Below are 18,740 nucleotides of genomic sequence, written 5' to 3'. Positions count from 1 at the left end.
TGGAACTCGGACTCGCTCCCCTCAGTTGAGCACCTGTCTGAGGCTTGTGTCTGTGGGCTTTCCCGGTGGAAGTCTAAATCCTGGAAGTGGAGCTTTCAGCGGGTGATACTCGGACTCGCTCCCCTCAGTCGAGCACCTGTCTGAGGCTTGTGTTTGGGGACTTGCCGCATGGAAGTCCAAATCCTGGAAGTGGAGCTTTCAGCGGGTGATACTCGGACTCGCTCCCCTCAGTAAGGCACCTGTCTGGGGCATGTGTTTGGCGACTTGCCGCATGGAAGTCCAAATCCTGGAAGTGGAACTTTCAGCGGGTGGAACTCGGACTCGCTCCCCTCAGTTGAGCACCTGTCTGAGGCTTGTGTCTGTGGGCTTTCCCGGTGGAAGTCTAAATCCTGGAAGTGGAGCTTTCAGCGGGTGATACTCGGACTCGCTCCCCCCATTCGGGCACTTGTCTGGGGCTTGTGTTTGGGGACTTGCCGCATGGAAGTCCAAATCCTGGAAGTGGAGCTTTCAGCGGGTGATTCTCGGACTCGCTCCCCTCAGTAAGGCACCTGTCTGGGGCTTGTGTTTGGGGACTTGCCGCATGGAAGTCCAAATCCTGGAAGTGGAACTTTCAGCGGGTGGAACTCGGACTCGCTCCCCTCAGTTGAGCACCTGTCTGAGGCTTGTGTTTGTGGGCTTTCCCGGTGGAAGTCTAAATCCTGGAAGTGGAGCTTTCAGCGGGTGATACTCGGACTCGCTCCCCCCATTCGGGCACTTGTCTGGGGCTTGTGTTTGGGGACTTGCCGCATGGAAGTCCAAATCCTGGAAGTGGAACTTTCAGCGGGTGATACTCGGACTCGCTCCCCCCATTCGGGCACTTGTCTGGGGCTTGTGTTTGGGGACTTGACCCAAGGAAGTCCAAATCCTGGAAGTGGAACTTTCAGCGGGTGGTACTCGGACTCGCTCCCCTCAGTCGAGCACCTGTCTGAGGCTTGTGTTTGGGGACTTGCCGCATGGAAGTCCAAATCCTGGAAGTTGAGCTTTCAGCGGGTGATAATCGGACTCGCTCCCCTCAGTAAGGCACCTGTCTGGGGCTTGTGTTTGGCGACTTGCTGCATGGAAGTCCAAATCCTGGAAGTGGAACTTTCAGCGGGTGGAACTCGGACTCGCTCCCCTCAGTTGAGCACCTGTCAGAGGCTTGTGTCTGTGGGCTTTCCCGGTGAAAGTCTAAATCCTGGAAGTGGAGTTTTCAGCGGGTGATACTCGGACTCGCTCCCCCCATTCGAGCACTTGCCTGGGGCTTGTGTTTGGGGACTTGCCGCATGGAAGTCCAAATCCTGGAAGTGGAGCTTTCAGCGGGTGATGCTCGGACTCGCTCCCCCCAGTCGGGCACTTGTCTGGGGCTTGTGTTTGGGGACTTGCCCCATGGAAGTCCAAATTCTGGAAGTGGAACTTTCAGCGGGTGGAACTCGGACTCGCTCCCCTCAGTTGAGCACCTGTCTGAGGCTTGTGTTTTGGGCTTTCCCGGTGGAAGTCTAAATCCAGGAAGTGGAGCTTTCAGCGGGTTATACTCGGACTCGCTCCCCCCATTCGGGCACTTGTCTGGGGCTTGTGTTTGGGGACTTGCCGCATGGAAGTCCAAATCCTGGAAGTGGAGCTTTCAGCGGGTGATGCTCGGACTCGCTCCCCTCAGTAAGGCACATGTCTGGGGCTTGTATTTGGGGACTTGCCGCATGGAAGTCCAAATCCTGGAAGTGGAAATTTCAGCGGTGGATGCTCAGACTCGCTCCCCCCATTCGGGCACTTGTCTGGGGCTTGTGTTTGGGGACTTGCCCCATGGAAGTCCAAATCCTGGAAGTGGAGCTTCCAGCGGGTGGTACTCGGAATCGCTCCCCTCAGTTGGGCACCTGTCTGGGGCTTGTGTTTGGGGACTTGCCGCATGGAAGTCCAAATCCTGGAAGTGGAACTTTCAGCGGGTGGAACTCGGACTCGCTCCCCTCAGTTGAGCACCTGTCTGAGGCTTGTGTTTGTGGGCTTTCCCGGTGGAAGTCTAAATCCTGGAAGTGGAGCTTTCAGCGGGTGATACTCGGACTCGCTCCCCCCATTCGGGCACTTGTCTGGGGCTTGTGTTTGGGGACTTGCCGCATGGAAGTCCAAATCCTGGAAGTGGAGCTTTCAGCGGGTGGTACTCGGACTCGCTCCCCTCAGTCGAGCACCTGTCTGAGGCTTGTGTTTGGGGACTTGCCGCATGGAAGTCCAAATCCTGGAAGTGGAGCTTTCAGCGGGTGATACTCGGACTCGCTCCCCTCAGTAAGGCACCTGTCTGGGGCTTGTGTTTGGCGACTTGCCGCATGGAAGTCCAAATCCTGGAAGTGGAACTTTCAGCGGGTGGAACTCGGACTCGCTCCCCTCAGTTGAGCACCTGTCTGAGGCTTGTGTCTGTGGGCTTTCCCGGTGGAAGTCTAAATCCTGGAAGTGGAGCTTTCAGCAGGTGATACTCGGACTCGCTCCCCTCAGTCGAGCACCTGTCTGAGGCTTGTGTTTGGGGACTTGCCGCATGGAAGTCCAAATCCTGGAAGTGGAGCTTTCAGCGGGTGATACTCGGACTCGCTCCCCTCAGTAAGGCACCTGTCTGGGGCATGTGTTTGGCGACTTGCCGCATGGAAGTCCAAATCCTGGAAGTGGAACTTTCAGCGGGTGGAACTCGGACTCGCTCCCCTCAGTTGAGCACCTGTCTGAGGCTTGTGTCTGTGGGCTTTCCCGGTGGAAGTCTAAATCCTGGAAGTGGAGCTTTCAGCGGGTGATACTCGGACTCGCTCCCCCCATTCGGGCACTTGTCTGGGGCTTGTGTTTGGGGACTTGCCGCATGGAAGTCCAAATCCTGGAAGTGGAGCTTTCAGCGGGTGATTCTCGGACTCGCTCCCCTCAGTAAGGCACCTGTCTGGGGCTTGTGTTTGGGGACTTGCCGCATGGAAGTCCAAATCCTGGAAGTGGAACTTTCAGCGGGTGGAACTCGGACTCGCTCCCCTCAGTTGAGCACCTGTCTGAGGCTTGTGTTTGTGGGCTTTCCCGGTGGAAGTCTAAATCCTGGAAGTGGAGCTTTCAGCGGGTGATACTCGGACTCGCTCCCCCCATTCGGGCACTTGTCTGGGGCTTGTGTTTGGGGACTTGCCGCATGGAAGTCCAAATCCTGGAAGTGGAACTTTCAGCGGGTGATACTGGGACTCGCTCCCCCCATTCGGGCACTTGTCTGGGGCTTGTGTTTGGGGACTTGACCCAAGGAAGTCCAAATCCTGGAAGTGGAACTTTCAGCGGGTGGTACTCGGACTCGCTCCCCTCAGTCGAGCACCTGTCTGAGGCTTGTGTTTGGGGACTTGCCGCATGGAAGTCCAAATCCTGGAAGTTGAGCTTTCAGCGGGTGATAATCGGACTCGCTCCCCTCAGTAAGGCACCTGTCTGGGGCTTGTGTTTGGCGACTTGCTGCATGGAAGTCCAAATCCTGGAAGTGGAACTTTCAGCGGGTGGAACTCGGACTCGCTCCCCTCAGTTGAGCACCTGTCAGAGGCTTGTGTCTGTGGGCTTTCCCGGTGAAAGTCTAAATCCTGGAAGTGGAGTTTTCAGCGGGTGATACTCGGACTCGCTCCCCCCATTCGAGCACTTGCCTGGGGCTTGTGTTTGGGGACTTGCCGCATGGAAGTCCAAATCCTGGAAGTGGAGCTTTCAGCGGGTGATGCTCGGACTCGCTCCCCCCAGTCGGGCACTTGTCTGGGGCTTGTGTTTGGGGACTTGCCCCATGGAAGTCCAAATTCTGGAAGTGGAACTTTCAGCGGGTGGAACTCGGACTCGCTCCCCTCAGTTGAGCACCTGTCTGAGGCTTGTGTTTTGGGCTTTCCCGGTGGAAGTCTAAATCCAGGAAGTGGAGCTTTCAGCGGGTTATACTCGGACTCGCTCCCCCCATTCGGGCACTTGTCTGGGGCTTGTGTTTGGGGACTTGCCGCATGGAAGTCCAAATCCTGGAAGTGGAGCTTTCAGCGGGTGATGCTCGGACTCGCTCCCCTCAGTAAGGCACATGTCTGGGGCTTGTATTTGGGGACTTGCCGCATGGAAGTCCAAATCCTGGAAGTGGAAATTTCAGCGGTGGATGCTCAGACTCGCTCCCCCCATTCGGGCACTTCTCTGGGGCTTGTGTTTGGGGACTTGCCCCATGGAAGTCCAAATCCTGGAAGTGGAGCTTCCAGCGGGTGGTACTCGGAATCGCTCCCCTCAGTTGGGCACCTGTCTGGGGCTTGTGTTTGGGGACTTGCCGCATGGAAGTCCAAATCCTGGAAGTGGAACTTTCAGCGGGTGGAACTCGGACTCGCTCCCCTCAGTTGAGCACCTGTCTGAGGCTTGTGTTTGTGGGCTTTCCCGGTGGAAGTCTAAATCCTGGAAGTGGAGCTTTCAGCGGGTGATACTCGGACTCGCTCCCCCCATTCGGGCACTTGTCTGGGGCTTATGTTTGGGGACTTGCCGCATGGAAGTCCAAATCCTGGAAGTGGAGCTTTCAGCGGGTGACACTGGGACTTGCTCCCCTCAGTTGAGCACCTGTCTGAGGCTTGTGTTTGTGGGCTTTCCCGGTGGAAGTCTAAATCCTGGAAGTGGAGCTTTCAGCGGGTGATACTCGGACTCGCTCCCCCCATTCGGGCACTTGTCTGGGGCTTGTGTTTGGGGACTTGCCGCATGGAAGTCCAAATCCTGGAAGTGGAGCTTTCAGCGGGTGATACTCGGACTCGCTCCCCCCATTCGGGCACTTGTCTGGGGCTTGTGTTTGGGGACTTGCCCCATGGAAGTCCAAATCCTGGAAGTGGAACTTTCAGCGGGTGGTACTCGGACTCGCTCCCCTCAGTCGAGCACCTGTCTGAGGCTTGTGTTTGGGGACTTGCCGCATGGAAGTCCAAATCCTGGAAGTGGAGCTTTCAGCGGGTGAAGCTCGGACTCGCTCCCCTCAGTTGAGCACCTGTCTGAGGCTTGTGTTTGTGGGCTTTCCCGGTGGAAGTCTAAATCCTGGAAGTGGAGCTTTCAGCGGGTGATACTCGGACTCGCTCCCCCCATTCGGGCACTTGTCTGGGGCTTGTGTTTGGGGACTTGCCGCATGGAAGTCCAAATCCTGGAAGTGGAGCTTTCAGCGGGTGATCCTCGGACTCGCTCCCCCCATTCGGGCACTTGTCTGGGGCTTGTGTTTGGGGACTTGCCGCATGGAAGTCCAAATCCTGGAAGTGGAGCTTTCAGCGGGTGATGCTCGGACTCGCTCCCCTCAGTAAGGCACATGTCTGGGGCTTGTATTTGGGGACTTGCCGCATGGAAGTCCAAATCCTGGAAGTGGAGCTTTCAGCGGTGGATGCTCAGACTCGCTCCCCCCAGTCGGGCACTTGTCTGGGGCTTGTGTTTGGGGACTTGCCGCATGGAAGTCCAAATCCTGGAAGTGGAGCTTTCAGCGGGTGATACTCGGACTCGCTCCCCCCATTCGGGCACTTGTCTGGGGCTTGTGTTTGGGGACTTGCCCCATGGAAGTCCAAATCCTGGAAGTGGAGCTTCCAGCGGGTGGTACTCGGAATCGCTCCCCTCAATAAGGCACCTGTCTGGGGCTTGTGTTTGGGGACTTGCCGCATGGAAGTCCAAATCCTGGAAGTGGAACTTTCAGCGGGTGGAACTCGGACTCGCTCCCCTCAGTTGAGCACCTGTCTGAGGCTTGTGTTTGTGGGCTTTCCCGGTGGAAGTCTAAATCCTGGAAGTGGAGCTTTCAGCGGGTGATACTCGGACTCGCTCCCCCCATTCGGGCACTTGTCTGGGGCTTGTGTTTGGGGACTTGCCGCATGGAAGTCCAAATCCTGGAAGTGGAACTTTCAGCGGGTGATACTCGGACTCGCTCCCCCCATTCGGGCACTTGTCTGGGGCTTGTGTTTGGGGACTTGACCCAAGGAAGTCCAAATCCTGGAAGTGGAACTTTCAGCGGGTGGTACTCGGACTCGCTCCCCTCAGTCGAGCACCTGTCTGAGGCTTGTGTTTGGGGACTTGCCGCATGGAAGTCCAAATCCTGGAAGTGGAGCTTTCAGCGGGTGATCCTCGGACTCGCTCCCCCCATTCGGGCACTTGTCTGGGGCTTGTGTTTGGGGACTTGCCGCATGGAAGTCCAAATCCTGGAAGTGGAGCTTTCAGCGGGTGATGCTCGGACTCGCTCCCCTCAGTAAGGCACATGTCTGGGGCTTGTATTTGGGGACTTGCCGCATGGAAGTCCAAATCCTGGAAGTGGAGCTTTCAGCGGTGGATGCTCAGACTCGCTCCCCCCAGTCGGGCACTTGTCTGGGGCTTGTGTTTGGGGACTTGCCGCATGGAAGTCCAAATCCTGGAAGTGGAGCTTTCAGCGGGTGATACTCGGACTCGCTCCCCCCATTCGGGCACTTGTCTGGGGCTTGTGTTTGGGGACTTGCCCCATGGAAGTCCAAATCCTGGAAGTGGAGCTTCCAGCGGGTGGTACTCGGAATCGCTCCCCTCAATAAGGCACCTGTCTGGGGCTTGAGTTTGGGGACTTGCCGCATGGAAGTCCAAATCCTGGAAGTGGAACTTTCAGCGGGTGGAACTCGGACTCGCTCCCCTCAGTTGAGCACCTGTCTGAGGCTTGTGTTTGTGGGCTTTCCCGGTGGAAGTGTAATTCTTGGAAGTGGAGCTTTCAGCGGGTGATACTCGGACTCGCTCCCCCAATTCGGGCACTTGTCTGGGGCTTGTGTTTGGGGACTTGCCGCATGGAAGTCCAAATCCTGGAAGTGGAACTTTCAGCGGGTGGTACTCGGACTCGCTCCCCTCAGTCGAGCACCTGTCTGAGGCTTGTGTTTGGGGACTTGCCGCATGGAAGTCCAAATCCTGGAAGTGGAGCTTTCAGCGGGTGATACTCGGACTCGCTCCCCTCAGTAAGGCACCTGTCTGGGGCTTGTGTTTGGCGACTTGCCGCATGGAAGTCCAAATCCTGGAAGTGGAACTTTCAGCGGGTGGAACTCGGACTCGCTCCCCTCAGTTGAGCACCTGTCTGAGGCTTGTGTCTGTGGGCTTTCCCGGTGGAAGTCTAAATCCTGGAAGTGGAGCTTTCAGCGGGTGATACTCGGACTCGCTCCCCTCAGTCGAGCACCTGTCTGAGGCTTGTGTTTGGGGACTTGCCGCATGGAAGTCCAAATCCTGGAAGTGGAGCTTTCAGCGGGTGATACTCGGACTCGCTCCCCTCAGTAAGGCACCTGTCTGGGGCATGTGTTTGGCGACTTGCCGCATGGAAGTCCAAATCCTGGAAGTGGAACTTTCAGCGGGTGGAACTCGGACTCGCTCCCCTCAGTTGAGCACCTGTCTGAGGCTTGTGTCTGTGGGCTTTCCCGGTGGAAGTCTAAATCCTGGAAGTGGAGCTTTCAGCGGGTGATACTCGGACTCGCTCCCCCCATTCGGGCACTTGTCTGGGGCTTGTGTTTGGGGACTTGCCGCATGGAAGTCCAAATCCTGGAAGTGGAGCTTTCAGCGGGTGATTCTCGGACTCGCTCCCCTCAGTAAGGCACCTGTCTGGGGCTTGTGTTTGGGGACTTGCCGCATGGAAGTCCAAATCCTGGAAGTGGAACTTTCAGCGGGTGGAACTCGGACTCGCTCCCCTCAGTTGAGCACCTGTCTGAGGCTTGTGTTTGTGGGCTTTCCCGGTGGAAGTCTAAATCCTGGAAGTGGAGCTTTCAGCGGGTGATACTCGGACTCGCTCCCCCCATTCGGGCACTTGTCTGGGGCTTGTGTTTGGGGACTTGCCGCATGGAAGTCCAAATCCTGGAAGTGGAACTTTCAGCGGGTGATACTCGGACTCGCTCCCCCCATTCGGGCACTTGTCTGGGGCTTGTGTTTGGGGACTTGACCCAAGGAAGTCCAAATCCTGGAAGTGGAACTTTCAGCGGGTGGTACTCGGACTCGCTCCCCTCAGTCGAGCACCTGTCTGAGGCTTGTGTTTGGGGACTTGCCGCATGGAAGTCCAAATCCTGGAAGTTGAGCTTTCAGCGGGTGATAATCGGACTCGCTCCCCTCAGTAAGGCACCTGTCTGGGGCTTGTGTTTGGCGACTTGCTGCATGGAAGTCCAAATCCTGGAAGTGGAACTTTCAGCGGGTGGAACTCGGACTCGCTCCCCTCAGTTGAGCACCTGTCAGAGGCTTGTGTCTGTGGGCTTTCCCGGTGAAAGTCTAAATCCTGGAAGTGGAGTTTTCAGCGGGTGATACTCGGACTCGCTCCCCCCATTCGAGCACTTGCCTGGGGCTTGTGTTTGGGGACTTGCCGCATGGAAGTCCAAATCCTGGAAGTGGAGCTTTCAGCGGGTGATGCTCGGACTCGCTCCCCCCAGTCGGGCACTTGTCTGGGGCTTGTGTTTGGGGACTTGCCCCATGGAAGTCCAAATTCTGGAAGTGGAACTTTCAGCGGGTGGAACTCGGACTCGCTCCCCTCAGTTGAGCACCTGTCTGAGGCTTGTGTTTTGGGCTTTCCCGGTGGAAGTCTAAATCCAGGAAGTGGAGCTTTCAGCGGGTTATACTCGGACTCGCTCCCCCCATTCGGGCACTTGTCTGGGGCTTGTGTTTGGGGACTTGCCGCATGGAAGTCCAAATCCTGGAAGTGGAGCTTTCAGCGGGTGATGCTCGGACTCGCTCCCCTCAGTAAGGCACATGTCTGGGGCTTGTATTTGGGGACTTGCCGCATGGAAGTCCAAATCCTGGAAGTGGAAATTTCAGCGGTGGATGCTCAGACTCGCTCCCCCCATTCGGGCACTTGTCTGGGGCTTGTGTTTGGGGACTTGCCCCATGGAAGTCCAAATCCTGGAAGTGGAGCTTCCAGCGGGTGGTACTCGGAATCGCTCCCCTCAGTTGGGCACCTGTCTGGGGCTTGTGTTTGGGGACTTGCCGCATGGAAGTCCAAATCCTGGAAGTGGAACTTTCAGCGGGTGGAACTCGGACTCGCTCCCCTCAGTTGAGCACCTGTCTGAGGCTTGTGTTTGTGGGCTTTCCCGGTGGAAGTCTAAATCCTGGAAGTGGAGCTTTCAGCGGGTGATACTCGGACTCGCTCCCCCCATTCGGGCACTTGTCTGGGGCTTGTGTTTGGGGACTTGCCGCATGGAAGTCCAAATCCTGGAAGTGGAGCTTTCAGCGGGTGGTACTCGGACTCGCTCCCCTCAGTCGAGCACCTGTCTGAGGCTTGTGTTTGGGGACTTGCCGCATGGAAGTCCAAATCCTGGAAGTGGAGCTTTCAGCGGGTGATACTCGGACTCGCTCCCCTCAGTAAGGCACCTGTCTGGGGCTTGTGTTTGGCGACTTGCCGCATGGAAGTCCAAATCCTGGAAGTGGAACTTTCAGCGGGTGGAACTCGGACTCGCTCCCCTCAGTTGAGCACCTGTCTGAGGCTTGTGTCTGTGGGCTTTCCCGGTGGAAGTCTAAATCCTGGAAGTGGAGCTTTCAGCAGGTGATACTCGGACTCGCTCCCCTCAGTCGAGCACCTGTCTGAGGCTTGTGTTTGGGGACTTGCCGCATGGAAGTCCAAATCCTGGAAGTGGAGCTTTCAGCGGGTGATACTCGGACTCGCTCCCCTCAGTAAGGCACCTGTCTGGGGCATGTGTTTGGCGACTTGCCGCATGGAAGTCCAAATCCTGGAAGTGGAACTTTCAGCGGGTGGAACTCGGACTCGCTCCCCTCAGTTGAGCACCTGTCTGAGGCTTGTGTCTGTGGGCTTTCCCGGTGGAAGTCTAAATCCTGGAAGTGGAGCTTTCAGCGGGTGATACTCGGACTCGCTCCCCCCATTCGGGCACTTGTCTGGGGCTTGTGTTTGGGGACTTGCCGCATGGAAGTCCAAATCCTGGAAGTGGAGCTTTCAGCGGGTGATTCTCGGACTCGCTCCCCTCAGTAAGGCACCTGTCTGGGGCTTGTGTTTGGGGACTTGCCGCATGGAAGTCCAAATCCTGGAAGTGGAACTTTCAGCGGGTGGAACTCGGACTCGCTCCCCTCAGTTGAGCACCTGTCTGAGGCTTGTGTTTGTGGGCTTTCCCGGTGGAAGTCTAAATCCTGGAAGTGGAGCTTTCAGCGGGTGATACTCGGACTCGCTCCCCCCATTCGGGCACTTGTCTGGGGCTTGTGTTTGGGGACTTGCCGCATGGAAGTCCAAATCCTGGAAGTGGAACTTTCAGCGGGTGATACTCGGACTCGCTCCCCCCATTCGGGCACTTGTCTGGGGATTGTGTTTGGGGACTTGACCCAAGGAAGTCCAAATCCTGGAAGTGGAACTTTCAGCGGGTGGTACTCGGACTCGCTCCCCTCAGTCGAGCACCTGTCTGAGGCTTGTGTTTGGGGACTTGCCGCATGGAAGTCCAAATCCTGGAAGTTGAGCTTTCAGCGGGTGATAATCGGACTCGCTCCCCTCAGTAAGGCACCTGTCTGGGGCTTGTGTTTGGCGACTTGCCGCATGGAAGTCCAAATCCTGGAAGTGGAACTTTCAGCGGGTGGAACTCGGACTCGCTCCCCTCAGTTGAGCACCTGTCTGAGGCTTGTGTCTGTGGGCTTTCCCGGTGGAAGTCTAAATCCTGGAAGTGGAGCTTTCAGCGGGTGATACTCGGACTCGCTCCCCCCATTCGGGCACTTGTCTGGGGCTTGTGTTTGGGGACTTGCCCCATGGAAGTCCAAATCCTGGAAGTGGAACTTTCAGCGGGTGGTACTCGGACTCGCTCCCCTCAGTCGAGCACCTGTCTGAGGCTTGTGTTTGGGGACTTGCCGCATGGAAGTCCAAATCCTGGAAGTGGAGCTTTCAGCGGGTGAAGCTCGGACTCGCTCCCCTCAGTTGAGCACCTGTCTGAGGCTTGTGTTTGTGGGCTTTCCCGGTGGAAGTCTAAATCCTGGAAGTGGAGCTTTCAGCGGGTGATACTCGGACTCGCTCCCCCCATTCGGGCACTTGTCTGGGGCTTGTGTTTGGGGACTTGCCGCATGGAAGTCCAAATCCTGGAAGTGGAGCTTTCAGCGGGTGATCCTCGGACTCGCTCCCCCCATTCGGGCACTTGTCTGGGGCTTGTGTTTGGGGACTTGCCGCATGGAAGTCCAAATCCTGGAAGTGGAGCTTTCAGCGGGTGATGCTCGGACTCGCTCCCCTCAGTAAGGCACATGTCTGGGGCTTGTATTTGGGGACTTGCCGCATGGAAGTCCAAATCCTGGAAGTGGAGCTTTCAGCGGTGGATGCTCAGACTCGCTCCCCCCAGTCGGGCACTTGTCTGGGGCTTGTGTTTGGGGACTTGCCGCATGGAAGTCCAAATCCTGGAAGTGGAGCTTTCAGCGGGTGATACTCGGACTCGCTCCCCCCATTCGGGCACTTGTCTGGGGCTTGTGTTTGGGGACTTGCCCCATGGAAGTCCAAATCCTGGAAGTGGAGCTTCCAGCGGGTGGTACTCGGAATCGCTCCCCTCAATAAGGCACCTGTCTGGGGCTTGAGTTTGGGGACTTGCCGCATGGAAGTCCAAATCCTGGAAGTGGAACTTTCAGCGGGTGGAACTCGGACTCGCTCCCCTCAGTTGAGCACCTGTCTGAGGCTTGTGTTTGTGGGCTTTCCCGGTGGAAGTCTAATTCTTGGAAGTGGAGCTTTCAGCGGGTGATACTCGGACTCGCTCCCCCAATTCGGGCACTTGTCTGGGGCTTGTGTTTGGGGACTTGCCGCATGGAAGTCCAAATCCTGGAAGTGGAACTTTCAGCGGGTGGTACTCGGACTCGCTCCCCTCAGTCGAGCACCTGTCTGAGGCTTGTGTTTGGGGACTTGCCGCATGGAAGTCCAAATCCTGGAAGTGGAGCTTTCAGCGGGTGATACTCGGACTCGCTCCCCTCAGTAAGGCACCTGTCTGGGGCTTGTGTTTGGCGACTTGCCGCATGGAAGTCCAAATCCTGGAAGTGGAACTTTCAGCGGGTGGAACTCGGACTCGCTCCCCTCAGTTGAGCACCTGTCTGAGGCTTGTGTCTGTGGGCTTTCCCGGTGGAAGTCTAAATCCTGGAAGTGGAGCTTTCAGCGGGTGATACTCGGACTCGCTCCCCTCAGTCGAGCACCTGTCTGAGGCTTGTGTTTGGGGACTTGCCGCATGGAAGTCCAAATCCTGGAAGTGGAGCTTTCAGCGGGTGATACTCGGACTCGCTCCCCTCAGTAAGGCACCTGTCTGGGGCATGTGTTTGGCGACTTGCCGCATGGAAGTCCAAATCCTGGAAGTGGAACTTTCAGCGGGTGGAACTCGGACTCGCTCCCCTCAGTTGAGCACCTGTCTGAGGCTTGTGTCTGTGGGCTTTCCCGGTGGAAGTCTAAATCCTGGAAGTGGAGCTTTCAGCGGGTGATACTCGGACTCGCTCCCCCCATTCGGGCACTTGTCTGGGGCTTGTGTTTGGGGACTTGCCGCATGGAAGTCCAAATCCTGGAAGTGGAGCTTTCAGCGGGTGATTCTCGGACTCGCTCCCCTCAGTAAGGCACCTGTCTGGGGCTTGTGTTTGGGGACTTGCCGCATGGAAGTCCAAATCCTGGAAGTGGAACTTTCAGCGGGTGGAACTCGGACTCGCTCCCCTCAGTTGAGCACCTGTCTGAGGCTTGTGTTTGTGGGCTTTCCCGGTGGAAGTCTAAATCCTGGAAGTGGAGCTTTCAGCGGGTGATACTCGGACTCGCTCCCCCCATTCGGGCACTTGTCTGGGGCTTGTGTTTGGGGACTTGCCGCATGGAAGTCCAAATCCTGGAAGTGGAACTTTCAGCGGGTGATACTGGGACTCGCTCCCCCCATTCGGGCACTTGTCTGGGGCTTGTGTTTGGGGACTTGACCCAAGGAAGTCCAAATCCTGGAAGTGGAACTTTCAGCGGGTGGTACTCGGACTCGCTCCCCTCAGTCGAGCACCTGTCTGAGGCTTGTGTTTGGGGACTTGCCGCATGGAAGTCCAAATCCTGGAAGTTGAGCTTTCAGCGGGTGATAATCGGACTCGCTCCCCTCAGTAAGGCACCTGTCTGGGGCTTGTGTTTGGCGACTTGCTGCATGGAAGTCCAAATCCTGGAAGTGGAACTTTCAGCGGGTGGAACTCGGACTCGCTCCCCTCAGTTGAGCACCTGTCAGAGGCTTGTGTCTGTGGGCTTTCCCGGTGAAAGTCTAAATCCTGGAAGTGGAGTTTTCAGCGGGTGATACTCGGACTCGCTCCCCCCATTCGAGCACTTGCCTGGGGCTTGTGTTTGGGGACTTGCCGCATGGAAGTCCAAATCCTGGAAGTGGAGCTTTCAGCGGGTGATGCTCGGACTCGCTCCCCCCAGTCGGGCACTTGTCTGGGGCTTGTGTTTGGGGACTTGCCCCATGGAAGTCCAAATTCTGGAAGTGGAACTTTCAGCGGGTGGAACTCGGACTCGCTCCCCTCAGTTGAGCACCTGTCTGAGGCTTGTGTTTTGGGCTTTCCCGGTGGAAGTCTAAATCCAGGAAGTGGAGCTTTCAGCGGGTTATACTCGGACTCGCTCCCCCCATTCGGGCACTTGTCTGGGGCTTGTGTTTGGGGACTTGCCGCATGGAAGTCCAAATCCTGGAAGTGGAGCTTTCAGCGGGTGATGCTCGGACTCGCTCCCCTCAGTAAGGCACATGTCTGGGGCTTGTATTTGGGGACTTGCCGCATGGAAGTCCAAATCCTGGAAGTGGAAATTTCAGCGGTGGATGCTCAGACTCGCTCCCCCCATTCGGGCACTTCTCTGGGGCTTGTGTTTGGGGACTTGCCCCATGGAAGTCCAAATCCTGGAAGTGGAGCTTCCAGCGGGTGGTACTCGGAATCGCTCCCCTCAGTTGGGCACCTGTCTGGGGCTTGTGTTTGGGGACTTGCCGCATGGAAGTCCAAATCCTGGAAGTGGAACTTTCAGCGGGTGGAACTCGGACTCGCTCCCCTCAGTTGAGCACCTGTCTGAGGCTTGTGTTTGTGGGCTTTCCCGGTGGAAGTCTAAATCCTGGAAGTGGAGCTTTCAGCGGGTGATACTCGGACTCGCTCCCCCCATTCGGGCACTTGTCTGGGGCTTATGTTTGGGGACTTGCCGCATGGAAGTCCAAATCCTGGAAGTGGAGCTTTCAGCGGGTGACACTGGGACTTGCTCCCCTCAGTTGAGCACCTGTCTGAGGCTTGTGTTTGTGGGCTTTCCCGGTGGAAGTCTAAATCCTGGAAGTGGAGCTTTCAGCGGGTGATACTCGGACTCGCTCCCCCCATTCGGGCACTTGTCTGGGGCTTGTGTTTGGGGACTTGCCGCATGGAAGTCCAAATCCTGGAAGTGGAGCTTTCAGCGGGTGATACTCGGACTCGCTCCCCCCATTCGGGCACTTGTCTGGGGCTTGTGTTTGGGGACTTGCCCCATGGAAGTCCAAATCCTGGAAGTGGAACTTTCAGCGGGTGGTACTCGGACTCGCTCCCCTCAGTCGAGCACCTGTCTGAGGCTTGTGTTTGGGGACTTGCCGCATGGAAGTCCAAATCCTGGAAGTGGAGCTTTCAGCGGGTGAAGCTCGGACTCGCTCCCCTCAGTTGAGCACCTGTCTGAGGCTTGTGTTTGTGGGCTTTCCCGGTGGAAGTCTAAATCCTGGAAGTGGAGCTTTCAGCGGGTGATACTCGGACTCGCTCCCCCCATTCGGGCACTTGTCTGGGGCTTGTGTTTGGGGACTTGCCGCATGGAAGTCCAAATCCTGGAAGTGGAGCTTTCAGCGGGTGATCCTCGGACTCGCTCCCCCCATTCGGGCACTTGTCTGGGGCTTGTGTTTGGGGACTTGCCGCATGGAAGTCCAAATCCTGGAAGTGGAGCTTTCAGCGGGTGATGCTCGGACTCGCTCCCCTCAGTAAGGCACATGTCTGGGGCTTGTATTTGGGGACTTGCCGCATGGAAGTCCAAATCCTGGAAGTGGAGCTTTCAGCGGTGGATGCTCAGACTCGCTCCCCCCAGTCGGGCACTTGTCTGGGGCTTGTGTTTGGGGACTTGCCGCATGGAAGTCCAAATCCTGGAAGTGGAGCTTTCAGCGGGTGATACTCGGACTCGCTCCCCCCATTCGGGCACTTGTCTGGGGCTTGTGTTTGGGGACTTGCCCCATGGAAGTCCAAATCCTGGAAGTGGAGCTTCCAGCGGGTGGTACTCGGAATCGCTCCCCTCAATAAGGCACCTGTCTGGGGCTTGTGTTTGGGGACTTGCCGCATGGAAGTCCAAATCCTGGAAGTGGAACTTTCAGCGGGTGGAACTCGGACTCGCTCCCCTCAGTTGAGCACCTGTCTGAGGCTTGTGTTTGTGGGCTTTCCCGGTGGAAGTCTAAATCCTGGAAGTGGAGCTTTCAGCGGGTGATACTCGGACTCGCTCCCCCCATTCGGGCACTTGTCTGGGGCTTGTGTTTGGGGACTTGCCGCATGGAAGTCCAAATCCTGGAAGTGGAACTTTCAGCGGGTGATACTCGGACTCGCTCCCCCCATTCGGGCACTTGTCTGGGGCTTGTGTTTGGGGACTTGACCCAAGGAAGTCCAAATCCTGGAAGTGGAACTTTCAGCGGGTGGTACTCGGACTCGCTCCCCTCAGTCGAGCACCTGTCTGAGGCTTGTGTTTGGGGACTTGCCGCATGGAAGTCCAAATCCTGGAAGTGGAGCTTTCAGCGGGTGATCCTCGGACTCGCTCCCCCCATTCGGGCACTTGTCTGGGGCTTGTGTTTGGGGACTTGCCGCATGGAAGTCCAAATCCTGGAAGTGGAGCTTTCAGCGGGTGATGCTCGGACTCGCTCCCCTCAGTAAGGCACATGTCTGGGGCTTGTATTTGGGGACTTGCCGCATGGAAGTCCAAATCCTGGAAGTGGAGCTTTCAGCGGTGGATGCTCAGACTCGCTCCCCCCAGTCGGGCACTTGTCTGGGGCTTGTGTTTGGGGACTTGCCGCATGGAAGTCCAAATCCTGGAAGTGGAGCTTTCAGCGGGTGATACTCGGACTCGCTCCCCCCATTCGGGCACTTGTCTGGGGCTTGTGTTTGGGGACTTGCCCCATGGAAGTCCAAATCCTGGAAGTGGAGCTTCCAGCGGGTGGTACTCGGAATCGCTCCCCTCAATAAGGCACCTGTCTGGGGCTTGAGTTTGGGGACTTGCCGCATGGAAGTCCAAATCCTGGAAGTGGAACTTTCAGCGGGTGGAACTCGGACTCGCTCCCCTCAGTTGAGCACCTGTCTGAGGCTTGTGTTTGTGGGCTTTCCCGGTGGAAGTGTAATTCTTGGAAGTGGAGCTTTCAGCGGGTGATACTCGGACTCGCTCCCCCAATTCGGGCACTTGTCTGGGGCTTGTGTTTGGGGACTTGCCGCATGGAAGTCCAAATCCTGGAAGTGGAACTTTCAGCGGGTGGTACTCGGACTCGCTCCCCTCAGTCGAGCACCTGTCTGAGGCTTGTGTTTGGGGACTTGCCGCATGGAAGTCCAAATCCTGGAAGTGGAGCTTTCAGCGGGTGATACTCGGACTCGCTCCCCTCAGTAAGGCACCTGTCTGGGGCTTGTGTTTGGCGACTTGCCGCATGGAAGTCCAAATCCTGGAAGTGGAACTTTCAGCGGGTGGAACTCGGACTCGCTCCCCTCAGTTGAGCACCTGTCTGAGGCTTGTGTCTGTGGGCTTTCCCGGTGGAAGTCTAAATCCTGGAAGTGGAGCTTTCAGCGGGTGATACTCGGACTCGCTCCCCTCAGTCGAGCACCTGTCTGAGGCTTGTGTTTGGGGACTTGCCGCATGGAAGTCCAAATCCTGGAAGTGGAGCTTTCAGCGGGTGATACTCGGACTCGCTCCCCTCAGTAAGGCACCTGTCTGGGGCATGTGTTTGGCGACTTGCCGCATGGAAGTCCAAATCCTGGAAGTGGAACTTTCAGCGGGTGGAACTCGGACTCGCTCCCCTCAGTTGAGCACCTGTCTGAGGCTTGTGTCTGTGGGCTTTCCCGGTGGAAGTCTAAATCCTGGAAGTGGAGCTTTCAGCGGGTGATACTCGGACTCGCTCCCCCCATTCGGGCACTTGTCTGGGGCTTGTGTTTGGGGACTTGCCGCATGGAAGTCCAAATCCTGGAAGTGGAGCTTTCAGCGGGTGATTCTCGGACTCGCTCCCCTCAGTAAGGCACCTGTCTGGGGCTTGTGTTTGGGGACTTGCCGCATGGAAGTCCAAATCCTGGAAGTGGAACTTTCAGCGGGTGGAACTCGGACTCGCTCCCCTCAGTTGAGCACCTGTCTGAGGCTTGTGTTTGTGGGCTTTCCCGGTGGAAGTCTAAATCCTGGAAGTGGAGCTTTCAGCGGGTGATACTCGGACTCGCTCCCCCCATTCGGGCACTTGTCTGGGGCTTGTGTTTGGGGACTTGCCGCATGGAAGTCCAAATCCTGGAAGTGGAACTTTCAGCGGGTGATACTCGGACTCGCTCCCCCCATTCGGGCACTTGTCTGGGGCTTGTGTTTGGGGACTTGACCCAAGGAAGTCCAAATCCTGGAAGTGGAACTTTCAGCGGGTGGTACTCGGACTCGCTCCCCTCAGTCGAGCACCTGTCTGAGGCTTGTGTTTGGGGACTTGCCGCATGGAAGTCCAAATCCTGGAAGTTGAGCTTTCAGCGGGTGATAATCGGACTCGCTCCCCTCAGTAAGGCACCTGTCTGGGGCTTGTGTTTGGCGACTTGCTGCATGGAAGTCCAAATCCTGGAAGTGGAACTTTCAGCGGGTGGAACTCGGACTCGCTCCCCTCAGTTGAGCACCTGTCAGAGGCTTGTGTCTGTGGGCTTTCCCGGTGAAAGTCTAAATCCTGGAAGTGGAGTTTTCAGCGGGTGATACTCGGACTCGCTCCCCCCATTCGAGCACTTGCCTGGGGCTTGTGTTTGGGGACTTGCCGCATGGAAGTCCAAATCCTGGAAGTGGAGCTTTCAGCGGGTGATGCTCGGACTCGCTCCCCCCAGTCGGGCACTTGTCTGGGGCTTGTGTTTGGGGACTTGCCCCATGGAAGTCCAAATTCTGGAAGTGGAACTTTCAGCGGGTGGAACTCGGACTCGCTCCCCTCAGTTGAGCACCTGTCTGAGGCTTGTGTTTTGGGCTTTCCCGGTGGAAGTCTAAATCCAGGAAGTGGAGCTTTCAGCGGGTTATACTCGGACTCGCTCCCCCCATTCGGGCACTTGTCTGGGGCTTGTGTTTGGGGACTTGCCGCATGGAAGTCCAAATCCTGGAAGTGGAGCTTTCAGCGGGTGATGCTCGGACTCGCTCCCCTCAGTAAGGCACATGTCTGGGGCTTGTATTTGGGGACTTGCCGCATGGAAGTCCAAATCCTGGAAGTGGAAATTTCAGCGGTGGATGCTCAGACTCGCTCCCCCCATTCGGGCACTTGTCTGGGGCTTGTGTTTGGGGACTTGCCCCATGGAAGTCCAAATCCTGGAAGTGGAGCTTCCAGCGGGTGGTACTCGGAATCGCTCCCCTCAGTTGGGCACCTGTCTGGGGCTTGTGTTTGGGGACTTGCCGCATGGAAGTCCAAATCCTGGAAGTGGAACTTTCAGCGGGTGGAACTCGGACTCGCTCCCCTCAGTTGAGCACCTGTCTGAGGCTTGTGTTTGTGGGCTTTCCCGGTGGAAGTCTAAATCCTGGAAGTGGAGCTTTCAGCGGGTGATACTCGGACTCGCTCCCCCCATTCGGGCACTTGTCTGGGGCTTGTGTTTGGGGACTTGCCGCATGGAAGTCCAAATCCTGGAAGTGGAGCTTTCAGCGG

The sequence above is a fragment of the Filicampus tigris genome, unplaced genomic scaffold (genome assembly GCF_054856515.1).
Source record: "Filicampus tigris isolate MCC_2025a unplaced genomic scaffold, RoL_Ftig_1.0 HiC_scaffold_25, whole genome shotgun sequence".
In the NCBI taxonomy this organism is placed as follows: domain Eukaryota; kingdom Metazoa; phylum Chordata; class Actinopteri; order Syngnathiformes; family Syngnathidae; genus Filicampus; species Filicampus tigris.
Note: the sequence above shows the minus strand (reverse complement) of the source record.